The 11,323-nt window shown below is 37.3% G+C and overlaps 1 non-coding gene across 1 annotated transcript; it reads left to right on the top strand.

Moving 5' to 3' along the window:
- Window positions 1-5,163: 5,163 nt before the first annotated feature.
- Window positions 5,164-5,269, top strand: LOC128289484 (small nucleolar RNA R71). Its single transcript, XR_008279132.1, has one exon. It is a non-coding gene; the product is annotated as a small nucleolar RNA R71 (small nucleolar RNA).
- The last annotated feature ends 6,054 nt before the right edge of the window (window positions 5,270-11,323 follow it).

Raw genomic sequence — 11,323 nt, forward strand, 5'->3', positions numbered from 1 at the left:
CAAATCGTGAATTTAACACCGAAAATAATCAGCCATGACATATGGCATAATAATCGAGTAGGCCTCAACCAATACTCAACCAAAACCGAATTACCAAGACTTGTGTCCAAACATCATAGAACCAATTCCAACCGAACATTTATGCCATTTTCGCGTGGCTAAAAGTTTACATACCAAATTTCAACAAAACATAATAGCCTATACATGCCGAAATGTTCCAAATTTCAACAAAACATAATAGCCTATACATGCCGAAATGTTCTCCTAGACCAACTAAGAAAAAAATACCAAAAGTTGCTAGCCGGTGTGATAACTTCGATGAAGGTCCCGAATACAAAAAAAGTCGAGTCCAAGAAACCTAAAATAGGTGACAAGCAAACACCGAATGAGTATATAACTCAGTAAGTCATAAGTAGTACACTACCATCCATTAATAAAATTTTCACAAGAGGAAACAACGAAATGAGGCTAAGTACTCCATCCATACCGAACTATGCCATAGTTTCTTAGACCTTACGATTCAATCTCATTCCAAGTCCTAAATTGACATTTCATACGCTATTCAATAGAATAATTGAGGCATTTCCATACATCATTTTATTTTCGTTACAATCATACAACTAAGCGAACTTTCACCTATTCCACGATGAACCTTATGTACGTGACTTCAATTATAATCATCACATAGGTTCAAAACTTACCACGCTCAACCCGAAATATAAACATAGCACCTATTAGCCATGAACTCAAGGTACTTACCCTTTCCACTGTCCGAAATCGACTCGGTAAGGTCGCACCCTTAATATAAATAATTGATAGAAAATATATAAATATAGTGGGTTCGCACACATAGTGCTTAATAATCAACCACGGACACTTAGTGCCATGTACTTTAAACTCGCACACTTAGTGCCATGCATTTCAAGCCCGCACACTTAGTGCCAATCTCACAACCATGAACACTTATTGCCCGCACACTTAGTGCCGAAAACCAGCCACTCTATACGCTTCACTTCCTTTTTACATTCGACAATTTCATCTCTACATACATATACATTTGTATACATTTCATCTCATTAAACACAATTGCATAGGTATTACGATCATTTAAATCAATACCAACTATATGCTTAATGACTTACCTTGTGTTGGGTAAAATAATTCCAAGTCGGCTACTCGATGACCTTGATTTCCCTTCTTGGGCGCCTCTCCTTTAGGATCTTGAGCTTAAACAAATAACTTAACTCATTCAACCGCTTTGCTACATATATTGGTATTCACATTTTAATGATTTTATGACATACGGAACGGCATGGTAAAATTTTTATCTTGCTACCTTACGTTCTTAGCTATTCGGCTAATAACCTTATGCAATTACCATACTTTCAATAATCCAATCACACATGCATATGTATACTTGGACATTCGGCAATCACCTTTGCTAGTTTTTTCCATTTTTTTTTTTTGTCGGTTATATATACATAGTCCCAAGGTAATATCACGAATGGGCTTACATATATATGTATATATAGCCGAATATGCAAAGCTTAAACTCAACATCACATAAGCTCCTAAGTGATGGCCGAATATGTATATCTATATCTATATCTATATATATCAACTATACTATTACTTTTAATTAATCTAATCACAAAATTTCATCTCATGAACACTTGACCCATTTCTCAAAAAAATGAAACAACAACTAAAATGAACATCCCATTTTTACCCCATATGGCCGATTGCTTCATTTGTTACCCAACTAACAATTCAACAATTTCAACCTCATTACAACCTCTACCTATCCAATATAACATGAACACAATCCTCCACCCCTAAATTAGATTCGACAATCACTTAACCCATTTTAACCTCAACTTTCAAGTTAAAAGCAATTAACCACTCACCATATCCTGCATTACTATCCATTTTAATGACATTAACACATCTACTAAGAGTTTCAAGCTTCTTGGCCGAATTTCAACCTCAAAATCCTAAGTCTAATCTATAGGATGAGTAGAATTTGAACTAACCATCTCAAACATGCATAGATTTTCAAGAATCATTCAATACATACCTCATTCTAGCCATCTTCCAAGCCAAAATCAAATAACCAAATCTCCTTCCTTCTCCTCACTCACGGCAATAGCCAAAGAAAAAAGATGAACACTCCTCTTCCCTCCTTGTTTTATTCATCTTTTCCTTTTAATTCCTTTCTTTAATTTATTTTAATTTACTTACCAATATTAAATAATAAACAACATAAACTTGGAGGAATGGAACCATGCTTGGCCGCCACTTAACATGAATTGGGCACTTTGACATGCAAACCCAAACTTTCCTATTTTAATTTTGGCCCTTACTTATTTACCTATCATAATTTTCTAAGTCTCTCAACTAGATCCTTTCAAGCAAAATTCACATTCCTAAGATAAAATTAAAACATCAAATTTTTATACAAGTACTATCACACATATAAGATATGCAATTAAAATTTTAACTAAATGTTATGACTCGGTTTTGTGGCCCCGAAACCACATTCCGACTAGGGTCAAATTAGGGCTGTCACAGAGGGTCACACAGCTTAGGGCCACGCCCGTGTACTTTGAGGGTGAGCCCGTGATTTTAGAATTTTACTATTTAGGTCATGCTCGGCTACTATCCCACGCCCGTGCGTCTTGGGCGTGTGTAGCACACGGCAATGTCGCACGGCTGTACCTATCTTTGTTTGCTTCTCCCACACCCGTGTGTTAGAGTACCACGCCCGTGTATTATTGTCCATGGCTTCAAGGCCCAGGCATGTCTCATGCCCATGTCGAAGAAATAGAATCGAGCCTTGCCCCTGGCACGCCCGTGTTTTTCCATTTCGACGCCCATGTTTGCCTATCGAGTTCATCCACGGCCATGTCGCACGGCCGTGGTGATTTATCGCATCCCGTGTTTTAGGGAAATCATGTCCTGCTTTCACACGACCGTATCGAACGGCCGTGTCTCTTCCCTTGTTTTGCCACGGCTTTAGGCACGCCCGTGTGCCTGGCCGTGTGTTCTGAAAAACTTTGCAATTTAAAGATAAATTTAATTATTTAAAGTGTTAGAAACAAGAAATAAAAATATGTTAGTGCTCGAGTTGCCTCCTGAGAAGAGATTATTTATAGTCTAAGCTCGACTTACCTCTCTAGTGGATGGTCAGGGTGGTTCAAGGAGTTCGTACTTCTCGTTCCTGTTATTATCATTGACAAAATAAGGTTTTAGATGGGTATTGTTTACCTTAAAAGTGCCGAACTTGGGGTGACTTACCTCAACCGTACCGAATGGGAAAATACTAAGAACCGTAAGAGGGGTTTCTCCATTCGGGTTGGTATTAACAATGTGAGGGTCCGTGGCATCTAGTAAGACTTTATCTCCAACTTTAAGTAAATTTGGGGAGGTATCAAACTCAGTCTGGCGTAATTTTGGTTTGTCGTGTGTTCTCGGTTTATGTGCTCGCCATTCATCTAGCTCCTCTATTTGAAGCCTTCATTCCTCATGGGTGTCTTTGTCTCCACATGATAATAGTGCACTGTCTCTGTTGTCTTGGTTTGAAGAGGTTCCTGCAAGGACGATTGAATATTAGTTTTATCATCGATAGGTTTTATAGCATTATCTTGAGTTTTAGAAGTTTTGACTGAGTCGCGTGCTTGGAGTGTTACTGCGTCGTCACCTGCATGAATTTTAGCTCTCCTGTGCCTACATTAATAATGGTTTTGGCAGTTGTTAAAAAGGGTCATCCTAAAATTAAAGGTACCTCGTTATCCTCATCCATATCTAAGACGACAAAGTCTACTGGGTAAATAAATTTATCAATTTTAACGAGAACATCTTCAATAATACCTTTAGGAAATCTAACTGTTTTGTCAGCCAATTGTATGCTCATCCTAGTCTGTTTGGGTTTACCGAGACCTAGTCGTTTAAACATTTTATACAGCATAACATTATACTTGCCCCTAGATCAGCTATAGCATTATTCACAGACAAACTACCAGTTAAGCAAGAAATTGTAAAACTCCCTGGATCTTTCAATTTGTTAAGTAGCTTATTCTTTAGAATAGCTGAGCAGACTGCATTGAGTTCCACATGCGATGTGGCATCTAATTTTCTTTTATTGGTCAGAAGTTCCTTTAAGAATTTTGCTGAGTTGGGCATCTGCGAAAGAACTTCAATAAAGGGTAAGTTAATACGTAATTTCTTTAAGAGTTTGACAAACTTACCGAATTGTTCTTCTGTTCTATCTTTCGTCATCGTTTTAGGATATGGCACACGAGGTTCATAAGTCGTCCTTACCTGTTAGGATCATCATCGTTTACCTCTTCTTGACCTTTGTTCATCTCGTTGTCTTGCTGTAATTCTAGCTCAGGTGCAATGAATCCTTCCTTATCTTGAGTACTAATTGCATTGAGGTGTTCCCTCGGATTAGGTTCAGTATTACTTGGTAAGCTACCTTGTGGTCATTCAGAGATTAGTTTGAATAGCTGGCCTATCTGAGTTTCGAGTCCTTAGATAGATGCTTATTGATTCTTAAGTGCTGTCTCGGTATTTTGGAAACGGGTTTCTGACACCGAGATGAATTTAGAAAGCATCTCTTCAAGGTTTGGTTTCTTCTCTTGTTGATAAGGTGGCTGTTGAAAACCCTGAGGATTTTGTGGCTTTTGATTTCCTTGACCACCCCAGGAGAAATTTGGGTGGTTCCTCCAACCTGCATTATAAGTATTAGTGTATGGGTTATTTTGAGATCTGAAGTTATTGTTACCCATATAGTTGATTTGTTCCTCTTCGGTTGTGGGATTGAAGGATTGATATTCTGTATGCACACCTCCTCCACTTGAGTCACACCTCATTACTAGATGTACCTGCGTAGAACCAAGTAAACCGTCAATCTTTTTATTGAGAAGTTCTACCTGATTAGAGAGCATGGTGACTGAATCGATGTTATAAATGCCGGCTGTTTTCATTGGCTTTGTCCTCATAACTTTCCACTGATAGTTATTCAGTGACATCTCCTCTATAAATTTATTGGTATCTTCTGGTGTTTTATTGTTGATGGTTCCGCCAACAGCTGCGTCAACCATTTGCCGAGTCAAGGGATTCAGACTATTGTGGAATGTTTGTACCAGAAGCCAAAGTGGTAACCCATGGTGAGAGAACCTTCTCAGTAAGTCCTTGTATCTCTCCCATGCATCGTAAAGTGTTTCTAAATCCATATGCACAAAAGAAGAGATATTATTATGTAATTTAACCGTTTTAGCCGGCGAAAAATATTTTAATAAAAATTTCTCGGTCATTTGTTCCCAAGTAGTGATAGACCCTCGTGGTAATAAGTTCAACCACTATTGCTTTGTTTCTCAGTGAAAAGGGAAACAATCGAAGATGTATGGCATCATCAGAAATGCCATTGATTTTAAATGTATCACAAAATTCCAGACAGTTCGCTAAGTGAGCGTTGGGATCTTCATCCTGCAAACCATCAAACTGAATGAATTGCTGTATCATCTGAATAGTGTTAGGTTTTAGTTCAAAAGTATTTGCAGCTACAGTAGGTCTAACTATTCAGTTCCTATTAAAGAAGGTTTAGCATAATCAGACATAGTACGTGGAGTAGGATTTTGATTAGCTGCAATTACAGGAGGTACCTGATTGCCTTGGTTTTCAGCCATCTCGTCGGTAGGAGGTTGAGTATTGAGTTTTTGCTCGTTATCTGTTATCTTAAGCTGCGCCTTATTTCTTTTTAATTTTTTCGAATTGTACGATTGATTTCTTCGTCAAAAAGTAATGGTCCCGATGGGTTTCTTCTAGTCATAAACTATAAAAACCTGCCAAGAGAGAGAAAAAGTAAATTAATAAATAATAAAATAAAATAAAATTGCAAGAAAAATAAATGGCTAAAGTAACAAAAATTTAGTGTTCCTAATATTTCAGTTCCCCGGCAACGACATCAAAAACTTGATTGCGTGATTCGTACCAAATAATAAATATTTATAATGAAGATCAAACCTAGACTAACTATTATCACGACGAAAAGGTAAGCACACCTATCGAACAATAGTATAGTAATGGCAAGACTGGGATATTGTACCCAAGGGAACCAAAAGTACTAATAATAACTATCTTTTTATTATCTAACCTAGAAATAAAGAGGGGTTGTTTATTAAACTAATTAACTAAACTAATTAACTAATTAAACAAAAGTAAAGAGAAAAGTTGGAAAAAGACTTGAAGAAAATTAATTTGATAAAGACGACACCTAAGAAGGAATCCACCTAGATTTCACTTGTTATCCGACTCTGAACCAGATGAATTTATTCACTTGACTTGATCCGTGAGACTCCCTAACCTATGTTATTATCCCTTTCGAGACTAATAATGTCTAACCCTCAGTTGAATTAATCGAAATTTCTTTCTTAATTAAAACCCCTAGGGAAGCAACAAATCACTCTATGGACACCCATATTAGGTTTCACCCTAATCTCGTAACCCTATTTCTAGGCGTTCGATCAACTCTGCTTAATTATGCCAAATCTACTCTTAGACAGGGACTTTTGCTCCTCTGCATAAGCACATCAAATCATGAATTAATACCCGGAATATTAACTCAAGCATTAAGAACACATAATTAAGAACAAATTAAGTATTTATCATACAGTTCAAATAATAATAACAAGATCCATCATAGGTTTCAACCCCCTTAGGTATCTAAGGGGTTTAGTTCATAATAAGATAAGAGTACATCTCAAAAGTATCAAAATAACAAAACATAAAGAAAACTCTAAAACCCTAAAGGAATTCTGAGAGAGATCTTCAGTCTTGGAGTAGCTCCAGCTTTTGGGATGGATCGTCTGGCTTCCTTCAAGTAATTCCTGGCGTGAGGTTCTGTATTCCAGAAAAATTCTGGAAGAGGCCCCCTTTCTAGGTCATACTTAGGGTGTTTATATAGGCTTTGGATTGGCTTTCTTCCTCCCTAAGTACCCATTTTCGTGTAAAATGTAACTTTTTGAAAAAGAGAGACGCTCGTGTGCCACGGCCGTGTGTCGTGTTTGCCAGACCGTATTCGATCCGTTAAATTGCACACGGCCGTGTGGGTCAATGGCCAGGCCGTGTGAATTGTGAGAGCCTTGGTCGACACCCTCGAAGGACACGGGCATGTGAGCAGCCCGTGTGGCAAGGCTTAGGCCGTGTGATCTTCTCGATTTGGTCCGTTTTGTCCCCTTTTAGATCGTTTTTGGCTCCTTTTGACTCTTGGTGCCCTCCTGAGTACAAAACATGAAATAACCGGATTAAGAGCACTAAAATCAACAAATCTAGTAGTAAACATCCATAAATATGCCAAGTATTTGGGGTAAAACTATGTATAATTTGGCATTTATCATACTCGGTCGGGCATTACCAACACTAGCAATTGAAGTAGTCTGAGCTTTTGAAATCGAGTACTGCTTACCCTTATTTCTATTTGAGTACCCAACTGAAGCACTCGATCGAGTATTAAACTCTCTCGATTTCTTAGATGAGGACTGTAGTGACTTACTCATCTGTCTCTTCTTTGAATCTTAAGACTCAAACTCAGCTTTTCTTTTCTCTTTAGCCAATTCCTCGGCCTTGTAAGCTCTCTCAACTAGTACAACAAACTCCTTTAATTCTAGGATGCCAACCAGTAATAGGATGTCCTTATTTAACCCATCCTCAAACCTCTTACACATGATGGCCTTAGTCGATACACATTCCTGAGCGTACTTGCTATGTCTCAGAAACTCACGCTCATATTCCATTACCGTCATTTGACCCTGTTTTAACTCAAGGAATTCCTTCCTTTTCTGATCAATAAACCTCTGACTAATATACTTCTTACGAAATTCTTCTTAGAAAAATTCCTAATTAACTCTTTCCCTTGGTACAACAGACACAAGGGTGTTCTACCACTGATAAGACGAGTCTCTAAGGAGTGACACAACACACTTCATGCGTTCCTCATGTGTGCATGATAACTCATCAAATACCCAAATGGTATTCTCGAGCCAAAACTCTGCTCTCTTAGGGTTATCATCTATACTAGCTCGGAACTCTTCGGCTCCTTGCTTTCAAATTTTATCCACTGGAGGTCTATTTAATCTCATAAAATCCATACCTTGGGGTGCTACAGGAACAGTCAGAGGAATAGGTAGGGGTGGAGGGGGTTAAGCGTTCGAATTCGTTCGAACGAACTTCGTATACCAAGCATTCATCATATGGAGAAAGGCTTCCCTAGCCCCTTCTTCTTTGAGTCTGCTTTCAACTAGAGCTACCCCTTGAGTGGGAGCCGGGACATTTTTTCTACATCATTAGCTTCAGCTCGATTGGGATCCGTTACTATATGAAAACACAATTTAAAAAAGTTAGGAGTCATCACATTATCATAATTCATTTATGTCATGTATAGCTAAACTTGTACACAAGTTATGTTAGTCTGAGAATCGACTAAACCGTAGCTCTGATTCCACTAAATGTAACAACCCTTACTCATATCTGACACTAGGAGAGGGTCCGAGGCGTTACCGAACTCAAACATAAACATTCATACAAAATTGGGCCATAAAATTTCACCCAAATTAAATCCATTTATACACAAGCATATTGTCCCTTATATGAACCCACGAGGCCCAAAACATCCATTGAGTGTGGTTCGAGACTAAACTGAGAACTAAAACTTTGTGATACTTAAAATATTTTCTAGTTTTGGAGGGTTACATGCCCGTGTGGCTTGGGACATGCCCGTGTCCTCAGCCTGTGTGTAACTCTCTGTTTATGATGCCATCAACACAATTAGGGTCACACGGCCAAGTCACACGCCAGTGTGCTTAGGCCGTGTGGTGAATTAAATTCCAAAAATTAGGTGCAGGCTTCACTTGGCCAGGGCACACACCCATGTCCTAAGGCCATGTCCTTCACACGGCTGAGGCACACAACCGTGTCTCTGCCTGTGTATTTAGTACTGGGCATTCTGTTATACCTAATTAAGGTGTAGAGGACACATGGCCGGATCACACGCCCATGGTGTCTACCCGTGCCGACAACTTTGAGGCTATTTTCCAAGCCTTTTGTCACCCTCAATAACACATGCACACTTACACATCTCATAAACATGGCTCGTGCATATCAACTTCTTGTCAATTTATACTAGCTTAAGACTTCATATTTTATTTAAACCAAGCTTACCAAATCACATGCAATATGTAACATTAATTTACTTCCATTTTATACATTCATGCCTTAGTTGTTGTTATGCCATTTACTCACAATTCCATCATCAAACATACCTGACCATATTCACAATTCATCCATGCCAAATGAATTTAACCACATCATGAGTGACCATAGCACATGCATGTATATATGAAAAGGATTACATCCCCATAATTAATATGAGCCATATCACATGGCTATATACAAAATGAATCATCAAATCATTATAAGCCAACACATTTGGCTAAATCAATATAACATATAACAAAAAGATCAAGTCCCTATACATGCCATACTCAAAATATCTGAATTCATTATACCCAAAAGATTGGTTTGATAGTGTGAATTGAGCCCTAACGTCCTTCTATCCCTGAGCTAGCTTGGCCATACTATAAGAAAATAAAAAAGAAAGGGGAGTAAGCATAAAGCTTAGTAAGTTTGCATGTAAATAATTAACAATATTAACCATGCATTATTATACACATAATGTAATAATATTTATCACAATGTCATCAAGTATCATAGGTACATTTTAAGTCATGACATTTACATAATGTAAAATAAAAATCATGCTCATAATTCATTCATTCACTTCTTACTGAGGTCTCATCGATTCATAATCTCAATATTTATGAGCATTGTGTACATACCTGCACCCTTTCAACATGATCATACCTTGTCATCTATTTGACATAATCACTGGATTACCTGTTGAACCACTTGGAATAGTAAAGAATGATCGAGAACTCTCATGCACATAGTAAGATGCCAATGCCATATCACAGATATGGTCTTACATGGGATCACAGATTAAGCCGATAGCCTAGCTATGGTTTTACACGATGTCTCATATTGATGGCAATGCCATTTCCCAGATATGGTCTTACATGGGATCAAATATCGATGCCAATGCCATGTCCTAGACATGGTCTTACATGGGATCACACATAACCCTAATGTCATGACATTTGTATCCTAACTATTCCTAAGGTTCAACTGGGGTTTCGAGATATCAAACTTTGTCGAATCGTCATTGAGTCGTCATTAATTAAATCCACAAGGACAATTACACAATTCATGCAATATTAAAGTATTAAAAACATATAATAATGTAATGTTGCATTATTTACACATGAAATTACCTTGGTACACAAATATGACTAATTATTTGATTTAGTCCACAACCTTATTTTTTCCTCGGTTTAGGCCCGGAATTCATTTTGCTTGATTTATAATAGAAAATTTCACTTATTTAATTATCACGTTGTTCAAATCAGTCCATATAATTATAATTTTTCCCCTAAACTTCCATATAAATTACAAATTAGCCCCTAGGCTTGTAAAATGAAATGTGTTCATTTTCTTTATTACCCAAGCCTAGCCGAACTTATAACATGCTCATAGAAGCCCACATTTCTCATTAAATCATACATATTACTACTCATTTTACAAACTTTACAAATAAGTCGTTTTTAGCCATTTTCACTAGAAATCACTTAGTAAAAGATGTTTATCACACATCAAACATTCACATTCTTCCATTAAACATCAAAACACATGCATGTCATACATGGGTCAGATTTCAAACATGAACCCTACTTCAAAATATGGCTAGAAATAGGTAAATCGAGTTACGAGGGTTTCAAAAATGTAAAAAGCATTAAAAACGGGGCTAGGATGCACTTACTATTGAGCTTGAATGTTGAAGAAACCCTAGCTATGGAACCCTTAGAAATTTTAGCACACATGAAGAAGATGGACACCAATTTTTTGACTTCTTTTCCCTTTCATTCTTTTATTAACTAAATTACAAAAAATGCCCTTAAGGCCTTTCTTTCAAAATTTTCTTATTCATGCCCATTTTTGTCCATAAAAATAGGAATTGGGAAAATTGCTATTTAAAGACCTCTGATCAATAATCCATGGCAATTTCATGCTTAAAGCTTCTAGAACTCATATTTTGCAACTTTTTCAATTTAGTCCTAAATGTCAAATTTGACATTTTATCAATAAAATTTCTTTATGAAATTTTCACACAAGTTTGCAATCGTATCATAGACCTCATAATAATCATAAA

The sequence above is a fragment of the Gossypium arboreum genome, chromosome 2, assembly GCF_025698485.1.
Source record: "Gossypium arboreum isolate Shixiya-1 chromosome 2, ASM2569848v2, whole genome shotgun sequence".
In the NCBI taxonomy this organism is placed as follows: domain Eukaryota; kingdom Viridiplantae; phylum Streptophyta; class Magnoliopsida; order Malvales; family Malvaceae; genus Gossypium; species Gossypium arboreum.